Here is a 13,698-nt window from a genome sequence, read left to right as displayed (position 1 = left end):
GAATGAAATTTAAGAGCTATATAAATTAGTAAATATTTTAAAATGCTATTATGGAAATGATTACTTCAATTTTATTTGTAAAGACTTCAGTTATTATATTGTTCCAATGTCTGTATAATTTTTAAACAAAATATATAAAGATATTAAAGTTTTCTTTCAATGAGTTTATCAGTTTAATACCAAATAAGTAGTTTTTGACTGTTATAATATTCAAGCACATCTCAAACTCTTCATGATGGTGTAACAATTCTTTTTAGTCAATAATAAAGTATCAGAGGTTTTGAAATATGTATTTCATTTTATTGAACTGAAGCATACTCAAAAGTTTCCTGACAATAGTGTAACTCTCATTCACTTGTATTTTAATATCCTCATGATGTTATTTGGGGCTTCTATTTCCTCATATTAAAAAATGATACTTCTGGACTCTACAATTATGAAATATCCCTGAAGCTGCAGTGGCACTGTTACATCAGTGCTAAGGTTGCTTGCATCAAATGAATGTTTAAATATTGTGTTGAAGCATACGAAATTGCCAATTACATAAATGACAGTTTAATTTGATTCAGCTAATACATTTGTTTTCCCATTATAATGCACACACACACAGACTTGCATGCATACATAAATACCACATCCCTCTCCCCAGGCCCAGGCAGACGTTACTGTCTTAATTCTACTTTCCATTTCTCCTCATTAATCAATTATAGGAAAGAAGGCCCTATCTTTTCTATGAAAACAAAGCAAACAAACAAAAACATCTTTTACAGGCAAAAAAAAAAAAAAAACCACACACACGAAAAAATTAAGTTCAAAGTAGAGAATAACCAATAGAATGCAAATAATGATTTGAAGCATCTTGATTTCAAAGCTGAATGATATGATGAGTATATGTAACACATTAGAGAAGGTATGTAAAGTCTCACCATTCATCATCTCAGTCATTAACTGGGAAATAAAAACACTCAAATTTTACATCTGTAAGTCTTTCCCCATCATTAAGGAAGAAAACCTACCTTATCCTTGTCTTTCCAAATTATGTTCAGTAAAGTTCAGTTGCTCAGTCGTGTCTGACTCTTTGCAACCTCTGGACTGCAGAGTGCCAAGCTTCCCTGTTCATCACCAACTCCCAGAGCTCAAACTCATGTCCATCGAGTCAGTGATGCCATCCAAACATCTCATGCTCTGTTGTCCCCTTCTCCTCCTACCTTCAATCTTTCCCAGCATCAGCGTCTTTTCAAATGAGTCAGTTATTCGCATCAGGTGGCCAAAGTACTAGAGTTTCAGCTTCAGCATCAGTCCTTTCAATGAATAATCAGGACTGATTTCCTTTAGGATGGACTGGTTGGATTTCCTTGCAGTCTAAGGGACTCTCAAGAGTCTTCTCCAACACCATAGTTCAAAAGCATCAATTCTTTCACACTCAGCTTTCTTCATGGTCCAACTCTCACATCCATACATGACTACTGGAAAAGCTTTGACTAGATGGACTTTTGTTGGCAAAGTAATGTCTCTGCTTTTTAATATGCTGTCTAGGTTGGTCATAGCTTTTCTTCCAAAGAGCAAGCGTCTTTTAATTTCATGGCTGCAGTCACCATCTGTAGTGATTTTGGAGCCCAAGAAAATAAAGTCTCTCACTGTTTCCATTATTTTTCCTTCTATTTGCCATGAAGCAGATGCCATGATCTTAGTTTTCTGAATGTTGAGTTTTAAGCCAACTTTTTCACTCTCCTCTTTCACTTTCATCAAGAGGCTCTTTAGTTCTTCTTCGCTTTCTGCCATAAGGGTGGTGTCATCTGCATATCTGAGGTTCTTGATATTTCTCCCAGCAATCTTGATTCCAGCTTGTGCTCCATCCAGCCTGGCATTTTGCATGATGTAACTTGCATATAAGTTAAAGAAGCAAAGTGACAATGTATAGCCTTGACATACTCCTTTCCTGATTTGGAACCAGTCTGTTGTTCCATGTCCAGTTCTAACTGTGCTTCCTGACCTGCATACAGATTTCTCAAGAGGCAGGTCAGGTGGTCTGTATTCCCATCTCTTTCAGAATTTTCCACAGTTTATTGTGATCCACACAGTCAAAGGCTTTGGCATAGTCAATCAAGCAGAAATAGATGTTTTTCTGGAGCTCTCATGCTTTTTTGATGATTCAACGGATGTTGGCAATTTGATCTTTGGTTCCTCTGCCTTTTCTAAATCCAGCTTGAACATCTGAAAGTTCATGGTTCATATACTATTGAAGCCTGGTTTGGAGAATTTTGAGCATTACTTTACTAGCGTGTGAGATGAGTGCAATTGTGTGGTAGTTTGAGCATTCTTTGGCATTGCCTTTCTTTGGAATTGGAATGAAAACTGACCTTTTCCAGTCCTGTGGCCACTGTTGAGTTTTCCAAATTTGCTGGCATATTGAGTGCAGCACTTTCACAGCATCATCTTTCAGGATTTGAAATAGCTCAACTGGAATTCCATCACCTCCCCTAGCTTTGTTCATAGTGTCTTTGCATTCCAGGATGGTGAGTGATCATACCATCGTGGTTATCTGGGTCGTGAAGATCTTTTTTGTACAGTTCTTCTGTGTATTCTTATCAGCTCTTCTTAATATCTTCTGCTTCTGTTAGGTCCATACCATTTCTGTCATTTATTGTGCCCATCTTTGCATGAAATATTCCCTTAGTGAAAGTGAAGTCGCTCAGTTGTGTCCGACTCTTTGCGACCCCATGGACTGTAGCCCACCAGGCTCCTCCATCCATGGAATTTTCTAGGCAAGAGTACTGGAGTGGGTTGCCATTTCCTTCTCCAGGGGATCTTCCCGACTCAGGGATCGAACCTGGGCTTCCCACATTGCGGGCAGACGCTTTACCATCTGAGCCACCAAGGAATCCCATAATATTCCCTTGGTATCTCTAATTTTCTTGAAGAGATCTGTAGTCTTTCCCATTCTATTGTTTTCCTCTAGTTCTTTGTACTGATCACTGGGGAAGGCTTTCTTATCTCTCCTTGGTATTCTTTGGAATTCTGCATTCAAATGGGCATATCTTTCGTTTTTTCCTTTGCCTTTAGCTTCTCTTCTTTTCTCAGTGATTTGAAAAGCCTCCTCAGACTACCATTTTGCATTTCGTTTTCTTGTGGATCTTGAACATTGCCTTCTGTACTATGTCACAAACCTCTGTCCATAGTTCTTTAGACAGTCTATCAGATCTAATCCCTTCAATCTTTTTGTCACTTCCACTGTATAATCATAAGGGATTTCATTTAGATCATATCTGAATGGTCTAGTGGTTTTCCCTACTTTCTTCAATTTCAGTCTGAATTTGGCAATAAGGAGTTCATGATCTGAGCCACAGTCAGCTCCTGGCCTTGTTTTTGCTGACTGTATAGAGCTTCTCCATCTTTGGCTACAGAGAATATAATCAATCTGATTTAGGTATTAATCATCTGTGATGTCCATGTGTAGAGTCTTCTCTTGTGTTGTTGCAAGAGGGTGTTTGCTATGTTTGAAATTTTGAAGCTTTATAGTAAATATTTGTGTTAAAGTGTTTTGCAGTTACAGTATTTTATTGCTTTCTAGTAGCATAGAAAGTACTGTGATAGTACCAACAATATGTGTGTAAGATTGTGATATTCTTTATATCTTTCTGCTCTTAACTAATGCTCTGTTCCTATATATATTAATGTGACAAAAAGGAGACATTCCCCATCCCTAAACATATTTATGTTTGTGTTCAAAAAGAAATTCAACTAAACATGGCTTTAATTCACAGAAATATTGTCAGAGTGAGAGGAAGGGGCAAGGCTCCAGGATGCGGTTTTGAGAAACAAATCTCTAGTCTCAAAATGATTATGTGTCTAAACTTTCTCTGCAAGGCAACTCAACCAAAATTATAGGGCCAAAAATCTGGCAGTGGCAATGAATGGTTACCAGAACGTTCACTGCTAACACTGCTTCATTGATAGATAAATCATGTTATAGGTCTAAATAAAATATAAATAGGAGAAGGAAAAGAAAATATGCTGGGTCAATCCTTTGAAAATGCTTTATATTATGAAATTTACTACCACCAGCATCACCATCCAAAACAAATGCTTATTACTATCTGTTTAGTACATAGGTAAAAAACGTAAAATTAGTGGAATGATTTTGACTGACTGTCCATGCTTCAAAGAAAGTTAATACAGAAAACAATTTTGTTCAGAAACCTTTTTTTTTTTTGGCTGTCCTGGGTCTGCTGTGTGTAGGCTTTCTCTAATTTCGGTGAGCGAGAGCTACTCTTTTTTGCACTGCATGGGATTCTCATTGTGGTGGCTTCTCTTATTGTGGAGCAAGGTCTCAGTAGTTGTGGCACACAGGCTTAGTTGCCCCTCAGCATGTGGAATCTTCCTGGACCAGGGATGGAACCCATGTCCCCTGCACTGGCAGGTGGATTCTTATCCACTGCTCCACCAGGGAAGTTCCAGAAAGCTTTCTAAAGCAGATTGTACTTTCACATTTGTGTAAAATATTTTTCAATTTAATAACTAGGGCTTCCCTGATAGCTTAGCTGGTAAAGAATTCTCCTGCAATGCAGGAGACCTGGGTTCAATCCCTAGGTTGGGAAGATCCCTGGAGAAGGGAAAGGCTACCCACTCCAGTATTCTGGCCTGGAGAATTCCATGGACTATACAGTCCATGGGGTCACAAAGAGTCAGACACAACTGAGCAACTTTCACTTCACAGCAAATATTCAATGCAAAATTCCTTTCATACAAAAGTGTTAATTAATCCTTATTTAAATGTATGTGTGTGTGTGTTTAGTCACTCAGTTGTGCCCATCTCTTTGTGACCCCATGGACTGTAGCCCATTAGTCTCCTCTGTTCTTGGGGATTTTCCAGGCATGAGTACTGGAGGGGGTTGCTATGTCCTCCTCCAGGGAATCTTCCCAACCCAGGGATAGAATCCAGGTCTCTGCATTGCATATGAATTATTTACCAACTGAGCCACCAGGGAAGCCCAAGAATATTGGAGTGGGTAGCCTATTCCTTCTCCAGCGGATCTTCACAACCCAGGAATTGAACCAGGGTCTCCTGTATTGCAGGTGGATTCTTTACCAGCTGAACTACCAGGAAGTCTGCTTATTCAAATATATAATGCGTACTGTAGATAGAATATTTAAGTTGGGACAATTGATGGGATAAGTAAATTTTATTTCTGCTGCAATAATGTATATTTATAATGACATTCATCCATGGTGTTGTAAAACAAGAATGTCTAAATCACAAGTCATGTTATTAATGAGGAATGAAGTTCCACAGTTTTAATTTATTTCATTTATTTTCAATAATAAAAGCAGGCTCAAATATTCCTGATGAGAATGTGACTTTCACTTTATCTTTCAATATACCTACTTTGGTGGAGGGTAGGGGGAAAGAGTATAGTTACTCTTCTAGCCACTGCAATAGCTCAGAATATATGTTATTAATATTTACAGGCCATGAAGTCACCATTATTTATGAAAAATACTACTTCTAGCTAACACATTAACTAACACAGTGCCCCAACACAGACTTTTTGGTTTACCCTAAAATTTCCTAAATCCATGGAAGTATGCTGCATATGTGAAAGTCTTCCATTGATTTGTATCACAGCAGAATAAGGGCAAAGAATTATTTTTTTAGATCATGTAAGTGATCCATAGATATTCATTAAGTATAGAAATATATACCCACTTAGCAATAACTTAAATTTATATGCTGTTCTTCACATGAATCAGGTAAGTTGCTGGTTACTCAATAATCTAGTAAAATAAACATAAACTGCAATTTTATAAAATATTTGAGAAACCTGGATATCTCAGAGCTTATTTTAAGTATTTAGAAATATTACCTTTGATTAATATCTACCACTACTGTTTTTTTTTTTTCAAGAGAGTATTCCTGGAGAAAAATACTATATACATTATATATTATATAATAGTATTATAAACACTATTTATTATACATAGTATAAGGTTCAAAATGGGGTTTCTAGGACAGAAATGTGACAAAAAGGAGAAACTGCCAATCTTTTGATCCCTGGGTCAGGACGATCCCCTAGGAGGGCATGACAACGCATTCCAGTATTCTTGCCTAGAGAATCCCACAGACAGAGAAGCCTGGCAAGCTACGGTCGATAGGGTTGGAAACAGTCAGACACAACTGAAGTGACTTAGCATGCACACATGCACACAAACATATTTAAGTTTGGGCAAAACCCCATATGCATGTGTATGTATTTTATATAAGTTTATGTGTATTCTTTAAATTTACAAATTTTTTCTTTGTCTCTAAATAATTATCATTACAAAGAGATATAAAGGCAAAATTTAAACTTTAAGTATTCAGAAAGCTATACAGAGTACTTCAACACAGTACTAAATAGTATTGCCTTCATGCCCAAAGAATAGAAATGTGATGTATGATAGATTGCTCTGATAACATGATCAGCCTTATGATACCTAATAAAGCTGTCTGAAAATTATTTGTAAATTATATGATCCAATAGCTTTTCTTCTGTTTGCATCCTTACATCTTTAATGGTTAATCTCAAAGAATTCTGAGCAGAGGCAAAAGCCATTAAATATATTATGTGAATCTATCAGTATCCTGCTGGTAACCAAAAGCTAAAATTCCCACTGTGATGACATAAACTCATGAACACAGTAAGCTCATTTTCATTATACCATTCCTTCATATATTTAAATGTATTTTATTTTAAGGCAGCTATGATCTAGCTAAAACACAGACTAGGTAATATTTATTGTATGTATGTATGTGTGTGTGTGTGTGTGTGTGTGTGTGTGTGTGTGTGTGTTCAGTCATATCCAACTCTTTGTGACCCCATGGACGGTAGCCTGCCAGGCCTCTCTGTTCATGGAATTTTCCAGGCAAGAATACTGGAGTGGGTTACCGTTTCCTACTCCAGGGGATCTTCCCTACCCAGAGATCGAACTCACGTCTGTTGCATCTCCTACAATGGCAGGTGGATTCTTTACCACTATGATACCTGGGAAGCCCAATATTTATAGAATATCCCCATTATATCTGTTGGATTTTAGGATTTTTTTAATGAACATAACAAAAGAAATCATAGTTATATTTAAAATACCTGGAATCAAGCTATTCTATTGAAGAAGCTTTTAGAAGCAAATAGTGGCACAGGCTAAGCTCAGCACTGGCCTTACAAGTTATTGTGTAGGCTTAATCACTCAGTTGTGTCTGACTCTTTGCGACCCCATGAACTGTAGCCCACCAGGCTCCTCTGTCCATGGAGTTCTCCAGGCAAGAATACTGGAGTGGGTTGCTATGCCCTCCTCCAGGGGATTTTCCCAAACCAGGGATTGAACCCAGGTCTCCCACATTGCAGATGAATTCTTTACCATCTGAGCCGCTAGGGAAGCCCACGAGTTATTAAAGGAGGTCACTGATCCTGTGTCATAATAGAGCTTCCCCAGATAGAAACATTTATTCAAAATATATTTCCCATTCAGTCAAATGCCTCTGAAATCGCACCATGAAATGTGTGTTCTCATTGACTAGAGTGACGCTAAAGAAGATTTTTTGGATTATAAATTTGTAGCTTCGAAGTTAAATATTGATGTCTAACCAAGGAAAGGGTTATTAAAGATCAATTAAGTTGTAACAAATGACTCCAGCAGCTTGGGAAGCCAAGAGATGGTCTGGCATCAGTTTCAGAGGGATTATGATTATAGATGGAATGATTACTCAGGGATTCCTAACCACATAGGAGTGGCTTAGAAGGGACATTAAAAAAATAATAACAGGAACTATCATGTGCCAAGTATAGAATAAGGCAACCTTATCTCATTTTTTCAAGATAAATAATCTTTCCCAGACTATTCCCATTGGTTGTAAGTCCAATGATAGGAAAATAGACAAATTATGTTTGTATTGCACTGTTTTGTTGCTTTCCAATAAGAGGTCAGTGAAATGGATCCAAAATATCTCAGCTCAATATCAATTATAGACTTGCAGTGGCAAAATTATTAGCAGATTTCTATCATCTTTGAAAACAGTTTCTGATCCCTGGGCTGCACAAAGCTGAGGGGCAGTGGAATCACAGCAAACAGCTTTGCTTCTGTATTGCCTTATGTACAAACAGCCTGACAATTTGCCTAACACATGTTTTTAAATATGATCTTATACATGTCAATGTATACTTTCATAGTTATTAATAATCAAGTGAAATTTTTACTTTAAAGAGTTGCTGAATTTAGAGTAACTTGGGCTTTCCTGGTGGCTCAGCTGGTAAAGAATCCACCTGCACTGTGGGAGACCTGGGTTCCATCCCTGGGTTGGGAAGATCCCCTGGAGAAGGGAACAGCTACCCACACCAGTACTCTGACCTGGAAAATTCCATGGACCATACAGTCCATGTCGCAAGGAGTCAGACACACTGAGTGACTTTCACTTGGCCATTATGTTTTTGCAAAAAAAAAACCCAGTAAAATGCAAGTAATGTCATGTATGAAAGTGAAAGTGAAGTTGCTCAGTCGTGTCTGACTCTCTGCGACCGCATGGACTGTAGTCTACCAGGCTTCTCTGTCCATGGGATTTTCCAGGCAAGAGTACTGGAGTGGGTTACCATTTCCTTCTCCAGGGGATCTTCCTGACCCAGGGATCAAACCCAGGTCTCCTGCATTGCAGGCAGACACTTGACCCTCTGAGCCACAAGGGAAGCCCATGTCATGTATAGGATCTGGTAAATGGTTTGAGGTTAAAAGTGTCTGAAATACTTGAAAAGCATGAAATCAGTGCTCTTTAGCTGGAATATAGTCTAGGATAGAACACACTAGGATCCCATTAGTTTATGCAAGACTGAGATAAGGATCATTTAAAGTGCATGGAAGACAACTAGACCTTCAAGCTCAAAATTGTAATTCTGAACTACCTTTTGCATTTCAGCAGAGGCAAAATGAATTTAATTCCTGTGATTGATACCTTTTTTTTTAATAAACTCTCCTGATGATTGCAAGTAAGTACTAAGTTTAGCACTAAGACTGAAAAAGGTTGGATGTGAATGTTTACAAACTCCCAAGTGATCAATGGCTACAAAATACAGTTGAAGACTGACACTCACAGTTACAGGGAATAGGTTATTAAAATCATCGAGCTAAGATTTACTACTGAACTTGGAAATTGGAAATAATCCCTTAAACACTGAGGTTAACAATTACCAAGAGAATAACAGAGGTATCAAAAAGAATATCAAATCAAATCAATTTGTATACCTGTTTCAGTAAATTGAATGATAAGTTTTGAAGTTTTGCTAACCACTGCAAGGGTTTTAATTAGGAGTTCAGTTAGATTTATGGTATGCTATTAACAAAAAATAAAAGAAATACTCCATTAATCACAACAAACCAACAAGAAAAAAATCCTGCCATTTTTGAAACCATGTACTGATTAGAAACAGAACATGATGCATTATCAAGACTTGAAGGTCTTTTTTTATGATTAAGTTTTTGAGATGTTTAGAGCCAGCTACAGAGATTGGTCTATGAATGCCTAGGCACATGTATATATGATAATTTTAGTTGTTTCCCTTCAAAGGATTTTAGATGTTCTACATTGCCATCAATCCTATTATTTATTCTATAAAACACACACACACTCTTCCCCATCCATTCCATTTCTATTCATTTCACTTTTTAGATCTGTACCTCTTCATGGCATCAATCTGATAGAGTTGTATTCTCTCCCTTCACAGTCACTCTGTTCATCAATATCTTATCACTTTCATCTGGTTGGAAGTTCCTAAGGGCAGAGACCAGCACACAGCACATAAAAGTTACTTGGAAGTTTTGAATGCAACATGAAATTGGATGGAAGGATGCATGGAAGAATGGATGGACAGATGAGATCACGACATCCTTTTTTAAGGAAAATTTTAAATACCAGAAAAAAACTGCATTGTACTTACTAGCAAGGACACCCTCAAAGTGTGAAATTCTGTGCTAATTGTCACAGGAGGCTGCATGAGTAGGATGTAACTTCAGGCTAGGCAGCTGAGATAGACTTTGTAGGAGGTGGAAAATAGAAGCAGTCAGTTGACAACATTCCACGTAGTTGGACAACATATTCTGCCTTGAAGAGGCACTAGGAGGGGCAGCTCATGACTTACAGACTAACTTCTTTTTAATTGTGGCCAAAGTATTGGAGCTTCAGCTTCTGCATCAGACCTCCCAATGAATACTCAGGGCTGATTTCCTTTAGGATTGACTAGTGTGATCTCCTTGCAATCCAAGGGACTGTCAAGAGTCTTCTCCAACATCACAGTTCAAAAGCATTGATTCTTTGGTGCTCAGCCTTCTTTACAGTCCAGCTCTCACATCCATACATGATTACTGGAAAAACCATACTTTGACTATACGGATCTTTGTTGGCAAAGTAATGTCTCTGCTTTATAATATGCTGTCTAGGTTTGTCACAGTGTTCCTTCCAACGAGCAAGTGTCTTTTAATTTCATGGCTGCAGTTATCATCCACAGTGATTCTGGAGCCCAAGAAAATAAAATCTGTCATTGTTTCCACTTTTTCTCCATCTATTTGCCATAAAATAGATGGGACCATATGCTATGATCTTAGTTTTCTGAATGTTGATTTGAAGCCATCCTTTTCACTCTCTTCTTTTACTCTCATCAAGAGGTTCTTTGGAGAAGGCAATGGCAACCCACTCCAGTACTCTTGCCTGGAAAATCCCATGGACGGAGGAGCTTGGTAGGCTGCAGTCCATGGGGTCGCTAGGAGTCAGACACGACTGAGCAATTTCACTTTCACCTTTCACTTTCATGCACTGGAGAAGGAAATGGCAACCCACTCCAGTGTTCTTGCCTGGAGAATCCCAGGGACGGGGGGTCTGGTGGGCTGCTGTCTCTGGGGAAACACAGAGTCGGACGCGACTAAAGCGACTTAGCAGCAGCAGAGGTTCTTCAGTTCCTCTTAGCTTTCTGCCATTAGAGTAGTATCATCTGCATATCTGAGGTTGTTGGTATTTCTCCTGGCAATCTTGTTCCCAGCTTGTGATTTAACCAGCCTGGCATTTTGCATGATGTACTCTGCATATAAGTTAAATAAGCAGGGTGACAATATACACAGCCTTGTAGGACTCCTTTCCCAATTTTGAACAAGTCCATTGTTCAATGTCCAGTTTTAACTGTTGCTTCTTTTCCTGCATACAGGTTTCTTAGGAGACAGGTATTTCTTAAGGTTAAATATAACCTTACCTTAGGAGACAGGTAAGGTGGTCTGGTATTCCCATCTCTTAAAGAATTTTCCACAGATTGTTGTGACCCACACAGTCAAAGGCTTTAGTGTAGTTAATGAAGCAGATTTTTTTTTCCCTTGCTTTACCTACATTACAGTTACCCTGCTGTTGCAAACATGCCATTCCAAGTAGATTAACTCTTGGTCAAATTCATTTTCTGCTGGTCTCCTCTATGTGATGTAGGCGCCTCCTCTTTCAAAAACTGTAAAATATCTAGAAGAAGAATGCTTAACACATTATTGACCAGGCAATTTTTGCAGAAACTAATGCCTGTGGCCAGTGATTTGTATGTAAGTGTATACTGAAACATTTCCAGTCAATAACATTTGGGTAACAAAAGATGTATGAATATGTCTCTGGTCAATAATATGTTAAAATAATTTAATAAGTACTAGAATCCAACCCAATATGCCCAGATGCACCCATCACAAGTATCATAGTATGCACTGATAGTTTTTAAATAATATAACTACCATTTGAATGGCAAAGACTTAACATATTAATGAGACAAGCATAAGAAGGTTTATTATGCGCCCAAAAGTTTTATGATTCTATAACAAGGTTGACAAAATATGTCTGCCATATAAAAAAACAGTAAATATAACAGCTTTCCATTCTCAGATTTAACATCATAGTTACATATTTTAAAATACATTTCTCATCAATATAATATTCTATACTTTTATGATAAAGACTTTTAAGTACTTTAACTCTAAAGCCAGAATGGAATACTTAATTATCATATCAATAAATGAAGTCCAAATTACATTTTATTATTTAAGATCCCTATTAACTAACATATTAAAGTATATGTGCAAAATTCTATTTACTTTTTTTTTTAAATTTTGGTGACAGGATCACTTTATCTTTTTAAGTTTTTGTTATTGTGGTAAAAGTCACATAATATAAAACATACTATTTTAACCATATTTAACTGTACAGTTCAGTTACACTCAGCACATTTACATTGTTGTGCAACTCCTCTCAGCATTATCTATCTCCTGAATTTTTCACTTTTTTAAATTGAAACCTTCTCCCCATTAAACACTAACTCCCCATCCCCGCTTACCACCTTGAAAGTCCCCAGCCCCTGGCATCTATCATTGTACTTTCTGACTCCATGAATTTGACTATTCTAGGTATCTCATATCTGAGAAGGCAATGGCACCCCACTCCAGTACTCTTGCCTGGGAAATCCCATGGATGCAGGAGCCTGGTGGGCTGCAGTCCATGGGGTCACGAAGAGTCAGACACGACTGAGCAAGTTAACTTTCACTTTTCACTTTCATGAATTGGAGAAGGAAATAGCAACCCACTCCAGTGTTCTTGCCTGGAGAATCCCAAGGACGGCAGAGCCTGGTGGGCTGCAGTCTATGGGGTCACATAGAGTCGGACACGACTGAAGTGACTTAGCAGCAGCAGCAGCAGCAGGTACCTTATATAGTTGGAATCAAACAGTATTTGTCTGCAGCTAATGTATATTGAAATGCATTTTTAAGGTTAACTTAATATATGTCCTACAAATAGACTATACTTTCCTTCCCCCAGCCTTGTGCTATATACAGCTTAATATCAAAAAGACAAACCACCCAAACAAAAAAAAATGGGCAGAAGACCTAAACAGACTTTTCTCCTAAGAGAACACAGTCAAGAGTCATATGAAAAGAAGCTGAACATCATTATTAGAGAAATGCAAATCAAACCTACAATGAAGTATCACCTCACACTGTCAGAATGGCCACCATTAAAAAAATCTACAAGCAATAAATGCTGGAGAGGGTGTGAGAAAAGGGAACCCTCTTATACTGTTGGTGGGAATGTAAATTGATACAATTACTATAGGGAACAGTATAGAGGTTTCTTACATGTGTTTTAAACAGAAAAAAAAATTATATAATGCATTACGTGAACTCCAGAACTCCAAAATAAATAAGATCGAGTCAAATTATTTTTAAGTCCAAGAATTCTGTTAAATCTCACTTATTATTAGGAAAAGCAGTAATTGATATTAGTTTAGAGTGGGTAACTAAACCAGGCACAATCCAAGAGTTTGTGTGCAAATATATTCATAGAGGAGACATTAGAGTGACAGCTTTGCTGTGAGTGACACTGAAGCTACTGCCCACCAGTCATCTGCAAATGTGCAGGACCACTGCTCCTTGGAGTATAACTTGGAATATAAGCCTTAGAAATATAACTAGTATGTCTTTGCAATCACGATCATGTTTTATATGGAAAAAGAGTGATATTCAGTGTCAACTACAAATGGCACTTGTCATTTACCTCTACAAGAATTAAAACCTGTGCTGCTGCAGCTGCTGAATTTCAACACCCCCTGAAAGGAGTTCAGGGAGAAGAGCAGAAATGAGGCATTCTGTGCTTGGGGAAAAACTGGC

Source organism: Ovis aries, chromosome X, assembly GCF_016772045.2.
Source record: "Ovis aries strain OAR_USU_Benz2616 breed Rambouillet chromosome X, ARS-UI_Ramb_v3.0, whole genome shotgun sequence".
In the NCBI taxonomy this organism is placed as follows: Eukaryota; Metazoa; Chordata; class Mammalia; order Artiodactyla; family Bovidae; genus Ovis; species Ovis aries.
This window is presented reverse-complemented; position numbering follows the sequence as displayed.